The sequence below is a fragment of the Nicotiana tabacum genome, chromosome 5, assembly GCF_000715075.1.
Source record: "Nicotiana tabacum cultivar K326 chromosome 5, ASM71507v2, whole genome shotgun sequence".
NCBI classification, from domain to species: Eukaryota; Viridiplantae; Streptophyta; class Magnoliopsida; order Solanales; family Solanaceae; genus Nicotiana; species Nicotiana tabacum.
The window spans coordinates 18,757,290-18,768,368 of NC_134084.1; positions in this window are offsets into that span (position 1 = coordinate 18,757,290).

Below are 11,079 nucleotides of genomic sequence, written 5' to 3' on the forward strand. Positions count from 1 at the left end.
CAAGTATGAACATGCCAATACTCTCATAGTGCACCCAATGGTATCCTGGTGTGTCAATGTTCCCAAGTGCCTCAGGGATCCTGGGCAATGATCACACCAGAAAACTTTTCAAAACAACCTTTTTGTGAGCCAATTTTGGAGAGCCTCAGTGTGTCAAAGTTCAGAGGAGTCTCATGGACTCCTAGGCAATGCTCACACTGGAGGGGCAGGACCCTAGGTGTTCTAAGAGTAGGAGTTGAAAATAGGAGATAGTTTTAAGAAAATAGTTTTGGATTCTCAAGAAGTAAGGAGCAAACAAGGTCATTCAACTTGGAACTTAAACAAAGGTCCCAACAATCTAACAAAAACAAGATTACTTAAAGTTTCAACTTAGTTTACTAGCTTTTACTAGGTGAGTATATGGACAAACACTAAACAAAGACATGGCATGCTGGGATCAGTTAGACAGTCACATACAAAGGGGTAGCAGGGATTGGGAGCAATGCTGGTCCGAAGTCTGTGAGAGGTGAACATTTAAAACAAGATAGAAGAACATGCTAGTGGAGAAGTAAACAGACATAGGTCTAATTTAGATATGAGCAAGCATGTAGACTTGCTGAAGGCAGAATCACATAGGTCTAGTTAAAACAGAAGTAAACAGGCTAAAAGCAAGACATACATAGGTTTAACCAAATAAAAGTAGACATGCTATTGAAGCAAACACATACGTTAAACAGAAGTAGACATGCTGACTGCAAGGAAACACATAGGTTTAATCAAACAGAAGTAGACATGCTATTGCAGCAAATACATACGTTTAGTTGAATAGCAGGAAACATATAGTCTAATTGAATCGCAATAAACATACCGATTAAGGAAACACATAGGTTTAATTGATTGATAGGGAACACGCTGAATAGGACTAATAAACATAAAGCACACCGATCTAATGAAATAAAAGTAGACATGCTGATAACAGGAAACACATAGTTTAATTGAATAGCAGTAGTGGAGGCGTACCAGTTACAGATGGTAAACAAAAGATGAGATATGTACAGAATTCAGTGGTCTAGCCTTGGCTTTCAGCCGGCTAGGCAATGCAATGAACACAAGTAGCAGAGAGGTTTTGAGAGCAGAGTTTTTTGTGTGTGTCTGTGTGTTTTTGAACTATGTTCGTGTGTTAAAGAATCAGTAATGAGAGTATATATAGAACTTAATGGGGTAAAACAAATAAGGTAAAGAGAAAATCACAGTTCGTAAAACAAGGGTAGTCAAATAAAATCAATCAGCCAATTAGAGAATCAATTCCTATAGAGAAATCCGGAAGAGACCCCTTAAATTAGGGAAAGCCAATTAATGGTACAGAACTAGGGTGCAAATAAGGCAAGAAATCAATCTCATATCACATAGGAGTCAAATAAGACTATTTGAGGAGAATATCAAATAGCACTTAAACCTTCCATATCTATAAGGATCCGTACAGTCCCAAGTAGTTATAAGACTAGGGTTTTCGAAAATAGCAGAAATGAAAGAAGCTCGGTCCAAAACTAGAGATTCAAATCAAAAATAGGCAAGGAACAGTACTCACAAACGAGAATGGCCAAAGACAGGCCTGTGAGTTAGATTTTGACAAAACTTGGTTGATTCTCTTTGTGATTCTCTCATAAATCAATGAAGTCGAACAACCAAAAGATGTAACAGGCCGGTAGGGGCCTCAAATTACCAGGGAACCCCATGGAACGAGTAATAATTGAAGGGTTTCAGGGAAAATTTAGGTGACGGCACTAGGGTTAGGGTTAGTTTTAGAGAGAGGCGGAGAAGTAGGGGGATTCAAGGGCGGCGAGTGGTAACAAATGAATAGGGTTAGAGGGTCATTTGGATTAAAAATGGTAAGGGGTGATATGTACCGTTGATCTTAGAGATAAACGGTCACGATTGGTTCTAGGTTGGGGTGGGTTTGATCTAATTGGGCTAAGTTTTAATTTTGATTTGGGCTTGGAGGGGTTCGAAATTTGATCAGAGGGCTATTTGTTAAATACCCAATTAACTAATAAAATAATTTGTAAAAATAGCTAATTAAATGCAAAAAATGATTTTTATGCATGACGGTGATTTAAAATAAATACTCAATATTACAAAAATATAAAAAGTTATTTTCTATATAGATAATGTAGTTATGCATATGTAGGGGCTATTTTTGCAAAATATGCAATTATAGTCTACAAAATGTAAATGTAATTGTAAAAAATGTAATTAAAATATTTCAACATTTATATGAACATAAATTATGAATTCAGATGACTAAATCATTGTAAAGTAATATGAGGGATAATTATTGAATATTTATATAATTAAAAATGCAGAAATAAATTGATTTAGGGCCTTTAAAAATTATAGAAAAATTGTAAAAATACTTGTGCATGTTTTTAAATGCATGTACAATATTTTGAAAATATTTATGCATATTTAAAAATATATTAGGGAAAAATTGGGAATCAACAACTGCCCCTCTTTACCCGGGAAGGATGAAAGAGTTTTCGGGTAAAGAAATGATGACCGACTTTGACCGAATGTGTGTTTTGAAAGATAGAGGTCGAACCCTAGTTTCTGAGTACATATCCCCGGTTGTACAGGAATCATCCCATGTGTAGTTCTAGACCCAACGATGAATGAAGCCGATGGAAAAGGTTCTTTTGTGAAGGGTAATGTCGTATGGAGTTATGATTGTGAGTTTGGAGTGTAACAGATGTATTATAGGGTAGATATCTTAATGGTCACAGAGTAAGGTGGGTAGTTGATGGGGAATCAGTTATAATGACAAGGTGAAGATGGTGTGAGCAGAAATCAGAGCGAAGGTTGCTCATGTATGAAGGATGGTTACCACTTGGATTACTTGCAAAACTTCAAAATACGATGCATCCAAGTATATAGATTATTGCGAGAATTTAAACGTGATGCAAATTCCCTTTGGACCATGAAAGATTGTCTTCGGACAGTGCAGATGACGTCCTTAGACTATGATGTCCTGGGCCATAAATTATGAGATAAGAGATTCGTAGGCCATGAAATGATGTTTTAGGGCCATAAGGATGGTACCTCCGAACCATGACGCCTTTCAATAATGATGTGCAAGTATTGAGAGATCCTCAGGCCATGACATGGTGTCTTCAGGCTATGAGGATGATGCCTTCGGACTATGACGCCTTTAGACAGGTTGACTATATGTCAGCCCATGAAGTGCAGAGACATGATATCAAAGGTGACAACAAGGCAGAGCTTAGTCTTGTGCAGAGTTTTGGGGGCATAACTTAGCCCGAGGGAAGAAGATAGTGCCAAGATGAAAATTTATGCAGGAAGGGACAATGCTTAGTCCCATGAGAAGACAGTACTTAGCCTTATGCAATTACGGAGGCGAGGCTTAGCCTCATGTACGATTGGAGAGAAGGCTTAGTCTCATGCAAAGGGAAGGCAATGCTTAGCCTTATGCAAATATAGAGGCAGGGCTTAGCCTCATGTAAGATTTGAGACAGGGCATAGTCTCATGCAAAGAGAAAGCAGTTCTTAGCCTTATACAAAATGTGGAAGCAAGGCTTAGCCTCATGCAATATTGGAGATAGAGCTTAGTCTCATGCAAAGAGAAGGCAACTCTTAGCCTTATGCAAATGTTGAGGCAGGGCTTAGCCTCACGCAAAGTTTGAGACAAGGCTTAGTCTCGTGAAAAGAGAAGAGAGTGCTTAGCCTTATGCAAATGTGGAGGCATGGCTTAGCCTCATGCAAGTTTTGAGACAAGGCTTAGTCTCATGCAAAGAGAAGGCAATCCTTAGCCTTATGCAAATATGGAGGCATGACTTAGCCTCATGTAAGGTTTGAGACAAAGCTTAGACTCATGCAAAAAGAAGGCAGTGCTTAGCCTTATACAGATATGGAGGCATGGCTTAGCCTCATGCAAGATTTGAGACATGGCTTAGTCTCATGCAAAGAGAAGGCAGCGCTTAGCCTTATACAGTGAACAAGTAGGAAATAGGAGTAGAATGTGTCTTAGATGGAGATATATTTGGTGTCTGGTGGCTCGATTGAAAGTGATTTTGCTACGTGTATATATATTTGTGAATGCTCCTGTTATGTCTACTGCGCCTGCACCCAAAGAAAAATTGTAAGTTTTGTAAAGGGGAGGCTGGTTCATGCCTTTGTCTGCTCGCTGTGCTTTGCTCCATTCTAGGGGCCTTGTTTGAGTTCCCCTAGGTAACGTCTGGCTGTCACGGGAATAGAGTTTTCGAAAATATGCACTTATTGATGAAAATAGAGTTATTTTAGAAAACATAGTGAAATATTATGTAATTTTAGATGAACTAATGACTGTAACACATTTCAGAGACATTGCATCTTTATTGTATTAGAATTTTGAAGGTCTTTCTCAAAATTCTACCCAGTTTGGTAAATGATCCTTTGGCTGTTTTGCGTGCGAAGAAACTTGCTGAACCTTCTCCGGGATTTTGGAGAATCCCTCTCCGAAATTTTGAGAATCCTTCTCAAAATTCAGCCCTAGTTTATTAACCAATTTCTAACTGTCTAGCATATGAAGGCATTGGCTAGACTTGCTCCGGAACTTTAAGGCTCCTCCTTAAAATTCTGCCCCAGTTTCTGGTTCTGGGGGAAATGAAAATTTTATTATGATATGACCGAACCCACATGGCTGCCTACGTATCCTCTCTTAAACGGGAATCGAGTCAAATGTAGTTCAGTTACATCATATGAGGGAATGTAAACAATTTAAATATAGTATCTCTTGACCGCATCTGAGTTGATTGGTTTTGGCCATACTTCTCCCTCCATTTCTGCAAGTACGAGTGTTCCTCCTGTTAGCACCTGGTGAACCATGTAAGGACCTTGCCAGTTGGGAGAGAATTTCCCTTTGGCTTCATCTTGATGCAAGAAGATCTTCTTCAGCACCAACTGTCTCGGTGCAAATTGCCTTGGTTTGACCCTTTTGTTGAAAGCTCTGGACATTCTGTTCTGATAAAGTTGACTGTGACATACTGCGTTCATTCTTTTTTTGTCTATAAGGGTGAGTTGCTCATAGAGGCTTTTTATCTATTTTGCATCACTGAGTTCGGCTTCTTGTATGATCCTTAAAGAAGGAATTTCTACCTCGGCTGGAATGACAACTTTGGTACCATAAACTAGTAAATAGGGGATTGGCCTAGTTGATGTGCGGACCATAGTGCAGTACTCTAATAGGGAAAAGGGTAACTTCTCGTTCCATTGTTTGTGATTTTCTACCATCTTCATTAGTATCTTCTTGATATTTTTATTGGCAGCTTCCACATCTCCATTCATTTGAGGCCTGTATGCTGTAGAGTTCTTGTGCTTGATTTTGAAGGTTTCACACATGGCTTTCATCAGGTCACTGTTGAGATTGGTGGCATTATCAGTGATAATGGACTCGGAAACTCTGAATCAGCAAACAATACCATCCTTGACAAAGTCTGCGATAACTTTCTTGGTTACAGCTTTGTAAGATGTGGCCTCTACCCATTTTGTGAAATAGTCGATAACCACCAAAATGAATCGGTGCCCGTTTGAATCAGTGGGCTCGATAGGACCGATGCCATCCATTCCCTAGGCATCAAAAGGCCAAGGTGCACTTGTTGCATTGAGCTCATTTGGTGGTACCTTTATCATGTCTGCATGTACCTGACACTAGTGGCATTTTGTATTTACCGGATACAATCTGTCTCTATGGTCATCCAAAAGTACCCAACTCTGAGTATCTTCTTGTCTAGAACAAAACTATTCATATGTTGTCCCCAAGTTCTGGCATGTATCTCCTCGAGCAGTCTGGAAGCTTCTTTTGTGTCAACACATCTTAACAACCCCAGATCAGGAGTTCTTCTATATAGGGTCCCTCCGCTTTGGAAGAAGTGATTAGAAAACCTCCGTAGCGTGCGTTTCTGAGTATGGTTTTCCTTCTCTGGATATTCTCCTCTCGCCAAATATTATTTGATGTCGTGGAACCAAGGTTTTCCATCCGTTTCTACTTCAACATGAGTATAGTAAGCTGGCTAGTTATGGACTTTCACCGTGATGGGGTCAATGAAATTCTTGTCTGGATGTTATATCATTGATGATAAGGTGGACAGTGTCTGCGAAGTCATTTTGAATTCTGGGTACACGTTTGAATTCTATCTTTGTGAATCTTTTGATCAATTCCTGCACGTGATGCAAGTATGGTAGTATCTTGGTATTCTTCATGGCCCATTCCCCTTGAACCTGATGTACCAGAAGATCCTAGTCACCAATTACCAGCAGCTCTTGTATATTTATATCGATGGCCAGATTGAGCCCCATAATGCAAGCTTCATATTCTGCCATGTTGTTAGTGCATGGAAACCTAAGCTTCGTGGATATAGGGTAGTGTTGACCTATTTCTGATACCAAAACTGCTCCGATGCCCACTCATTTGAAGTTTGCCTCTCTGTCGAAGAACATTCTCCAACCGTCGTAAGCCTCAACAATGTCTTCTCCTATGAATGATACTTCTTCATCAGGGAAATACATTTTTAAGGGTTTGTATTCTCTTCCCACAGGATTTTCAGCATGTTGGTCTACTAATGCTTGTCCTTTGACTGCCTTCTGAGCTACATAGATTATATCAAACTCACTTAATAGTATCTGCCACTTGGCTAACATCCCGGTTGGCATGAGCTTTTGAAAGATGTACTTCAGAGGGTCCATCCTCGATATGAGGTATGTGGTATAGGCACAGAAGTAATGCCTCAATTTCTGGGCTGTCCAGGTTAAAGCATAGCAAGTGCATTCCAGCAGAGAGTATCGTGCTTCATAAGGTGTGAACTTCTTACTTAAGTAGCATATGGCTTGCTCCTTTCTCATCATGTTGTCCTAAGACACATCCGAAAGCTTTATCTAATATAGATAGATAGAGTATCAAAGGCCTCCCAAGTTCTGGCGGGACTAGGACTGGTGGTGTGGACAAGTATTCCTTGATGTTGTCAAAAGCCTTCTGACAATCTTCGGTCCAATTCATTTCAGCATCTTTCCTCAACATTTTGAAGATGGGTTCACATATAACTGTGGACTATGCTATGAAGCAACTGATATAGTTAAGACGTCTTAGGAAGCTCATCACGTCCTTCTTTCTCTTTGGTAGTGGTAACTCTTGAATAGCCTTAACTTTGGACGTGTCCAACTCGATTCCCTGGCGGCTAACAATGAAGCCCAACAATTCCTTGCGGGAACCCCAAATGCACATTTTGCGGGGTTCAATTTTAGATTGTACCTCCTTAACTTGTCAAAGAACTTTCTCAGGTCTGCTATGTGATCCACGACCTTCTTGGATTTGATGATGACGTCGTCAACATACACTTCTATTTCCTTGTGTATGATATCATGGAAGATGGTTGTCATGGCTCTCATGTAAGTATCCCCAACATTCTTTAGACCGAATGGCATCATCTTGTAGCAGTACACTCCGTATGGTGTAATGAAAGCTATTTTCTCCGCGTCTTCTTCATCCATCCAGATCTGGTGATAACCCGCAAAGCAATCTACAAAGGATTGGAGTTCATGCTTGGCGCAATTATCGATCAAGATATGTATATTTGGAAGTAGAAAGTCGTCCTTGGGACTTGCTCTATTTAAATCTCGATAGTCAACACATACCCCGACCTTCCCGTCATTCTTCGGAACCGGTACAATATTGGCTAACCAAGTTGGGTACTTAACTACCCTGAGGACTTTAGCATTGATTTTCTTAGTGACCTCTTCCTTGATTTTCAGGTTTATGTCCGGTTTGAATTTTTTGAGTTTCTGCTTCACTGACGGACACATTGGATTGGTAGGCAATTTGTGAGCCACTATGGATGTTCTTAGACCGGTCATGTCATCATATGACCATGCAAAGATATCCTCCTATTCCTTCAGGAAACAAATGTACTCTTCCTTCTCTGGTGGTGATAAGTGAATGCTTATGCGAGTCTCCTTGACGGTTTCGACGTCTCCTAAATTGATTGCTTCAGTCTCGTCCAGATTGGACTTACGTTTATTCTCAAAGTTCTCGACTTCTATGACAACTTCCTAAGGTATTTTATCCTCTTCTTCTAAGTCACTATCCTTATGTTGCGTTGTCTCATTACATGTCACAGTCATCGGTTCATCAGAAAATATAATAATATCGCTGTAGAAAGAAAAATGTGAAAGATAATAATGAATAATAAATATCAATGCATTTATTAAATTTTGAAAATACCCAAAACAAGTACGGCTCGATGAATTGAGCAATTATTTTGAAACAAAAAGCATCTTTAAAACAAAATTACTGAAAACATCTGAAATGCCTAGCATGGCAATAGAATAAATCAGGCTAAATGCCAAGCTACCTAGGGACTCAGGGCCCGGGATGATGTGGCAGTCCAATTCCTGAGAACAACTCCCTTCTCCACAGTATAAATGGTAGGCCTTCTTCCTCCTTCTCAATTATCGCACTACAATCCATATCCCTGTCCTCCAGGAACAAATTCTTCAACCTAGCTAAAGCTTCTTCCTCTAAAGTTCCCCATATTATATCAGCCTGGTGAAAAGTTTGACCCAGATGTGGCACGGGTTGCTCGAGAGGGTAATAAGGACCACGCCAGCTACGACCAATCATTGTACTCCTACCAAATGTATGGGTATCCTAGCCCGAAAGTCGTACCGTAACATTTCAACTGTATCAGCTTGATAATGCCCTGGAGTTTCTTCCCAAGCCCTTTGCCAGGTTCATACCCAGACCATGCTAGTATGCTTTCTATTTTGTTACTCAACCATTTGTCTTTCTCAACTACATTGACATGTTCAATGTGGTGATAAGTTCCCCCTCCTAGTCTTCTTCTATTCTCAATAACCGAGATAGTTTGACTGGTGTAAATGGGGTTACTTCCATCTCTGTGAATACCTCCTGATGGTTCCATTCGAAATTCACAGCCTGGTGTAGTGTGGAAGCCATAGACCTAACGGCATGTATCCAAGGTCGACCCAATAGAAGATTGTATGTAGCTGATATGTCAAGCACCTGGAATTCGACATCGAACCAAGTCGGCCTCATCTGCAGACAAAGGTTAATTTCCCCAATCGTGTCCCTTTGAGACCCATCAAAGGCTTTCACATTCTTACTTCCTGCCCGTATCTCGTGGAAATCTCTGCCTAATCTTTTCAGAGTAGTCAACAGACAAATGTTGAGGCTTGAACCTCCATCTATTAGGACCCTGGCAATGAATTTGTCTTCAAACTGCACTGTGATATGCAATGCACGGTTGTGACTTAACCCTTTAGGCGGTAATTCATCCTCATGGAAGATAATCTTATGACTTTCCAGCACTTGCCCTACCATGTTGTCCATTTCTCCGCAGATGATATTGTTGGGAACATAAGCTTCATTCAACACCTTCATCAAAGCATTCTTGTGCGCCTCTAAATTTTGCAATAGTGATAGGATGGATATCTGGGCAAGGGTCTTGTTTAAATGATCGACGACGGAGTATTCCCTCGCCTGTACTTTCCTCAAAAAATCATCCGGTCCTGTTTCAATGATAGGTTGCTTGGTAGTAGCCTCCTTGCTAGATCCTCCCAAATGTTCAGGTGGTCATTCCTTGTGCAGCATCAGATTCTTCCATTTTTGCTTTTCCTTTTCGCTAGGTTTCAGCAACGTAATCCCAAGGTATAGCCTTGGAATTGAAAGGAGGCGTGGTTGATATTGTCATTGTGAAAGGTGTGGCCACTCCTACCTCAAACGGAATAGGTGTGGCGGCATGTGGTGCTACCTGATCGGGTCCAACCCTACACTACTACAGAGTGGCAAGAGCGGTTGATGCAGCTTTTACCCGAGAAGGTCGGGATCGAATCCACATGGAGCTAATACAATGTTTGGAGTTGAATTCCTATCTAATCTAGCAGTGTGTAATGCTCTTGATTACACTTCCAATCATGTTTGTTTGTTTGTTACTTCTAATTTTATACTAATGATGTGCGAAATTAAACTAAGTGTATATGCTTGTAGGGTTTTCTAAATGGGTAAAGAGGTACTAGGGAAGTGACTTACTCCTAGGTGAGTATCTAACGAGATCTAGAACATAGGGAAATAATGTTATAGTTGGGATCATGCTATAGCCAATGCACAAAGCTACTCACTCTACACCTCTCGGTAGTAAGAGTGACTTTGCCATAATTGGATTTCTCAAGCCCAGTTGGGTGTTCAATTTATGCAAGCAATATTGGCTCAAGTTGGGTATTACTATCTCTAGGTTTAACCCTTTAATTTGGGTTATCAATCTCTTTAATACACCCCAATTCCTTGTTGGCCTGAAATTCCTAGACTTAGTCTCTCTTTCTCAAGAAGAGCCTAAGTCAAAAAGGCACAAATTAGTGTTTTCAACCACTAATTCAACATAGAAAGCATAAATCATGCCAAATAACAATCACCCATAAACATCTAAGCCCTAAAATAAAAGACCCATTAAATACCCACACTAGGGTTGAGCCATAACCCTAGCTAATGGGTTTAGCTACTCATAATGGAAGAAAAAAATCATAGATTGAGATGAAGAATAATCCATAAATTGTATTTACAAGATAAGATACTAAGATTAATTGCTAAGTAAGACACAAAATTACTCAAAATGGGAAAAAGTTGTCGTTCACGTGCTCACTACTGATAAGATGACCTAAAAATCTGAAAAGAAAGTATTTATACACAACTAAATTTTTCGGACAAAAATGCCCCTGATAGAGGTACCGCTGACAGTGGAAAATGGACCGCTGCAGTGGTGAGGCTACCGCAGCCGCGGTAAATCAACCGCGGACCGTGGTCTTCGGCTTTTGCTCAAACTCCAGGCTCTCTGAATTCCTCCATTATGGACCATAGTAAACTAACTGCTATCACGGTGGAGGCACCGGGGTCGCATAAAATCACTACGGACCACAATAGCTTGAATTCTAAAAATGCCAACTCTTTGAATCCTTGCCATCGCAGATCGCGATAAAAGGACCGCAGTCATGGTGAGTCTTCTGCGACTATGGTGGATTTAATGCTGTAGCACTGCTTTGACT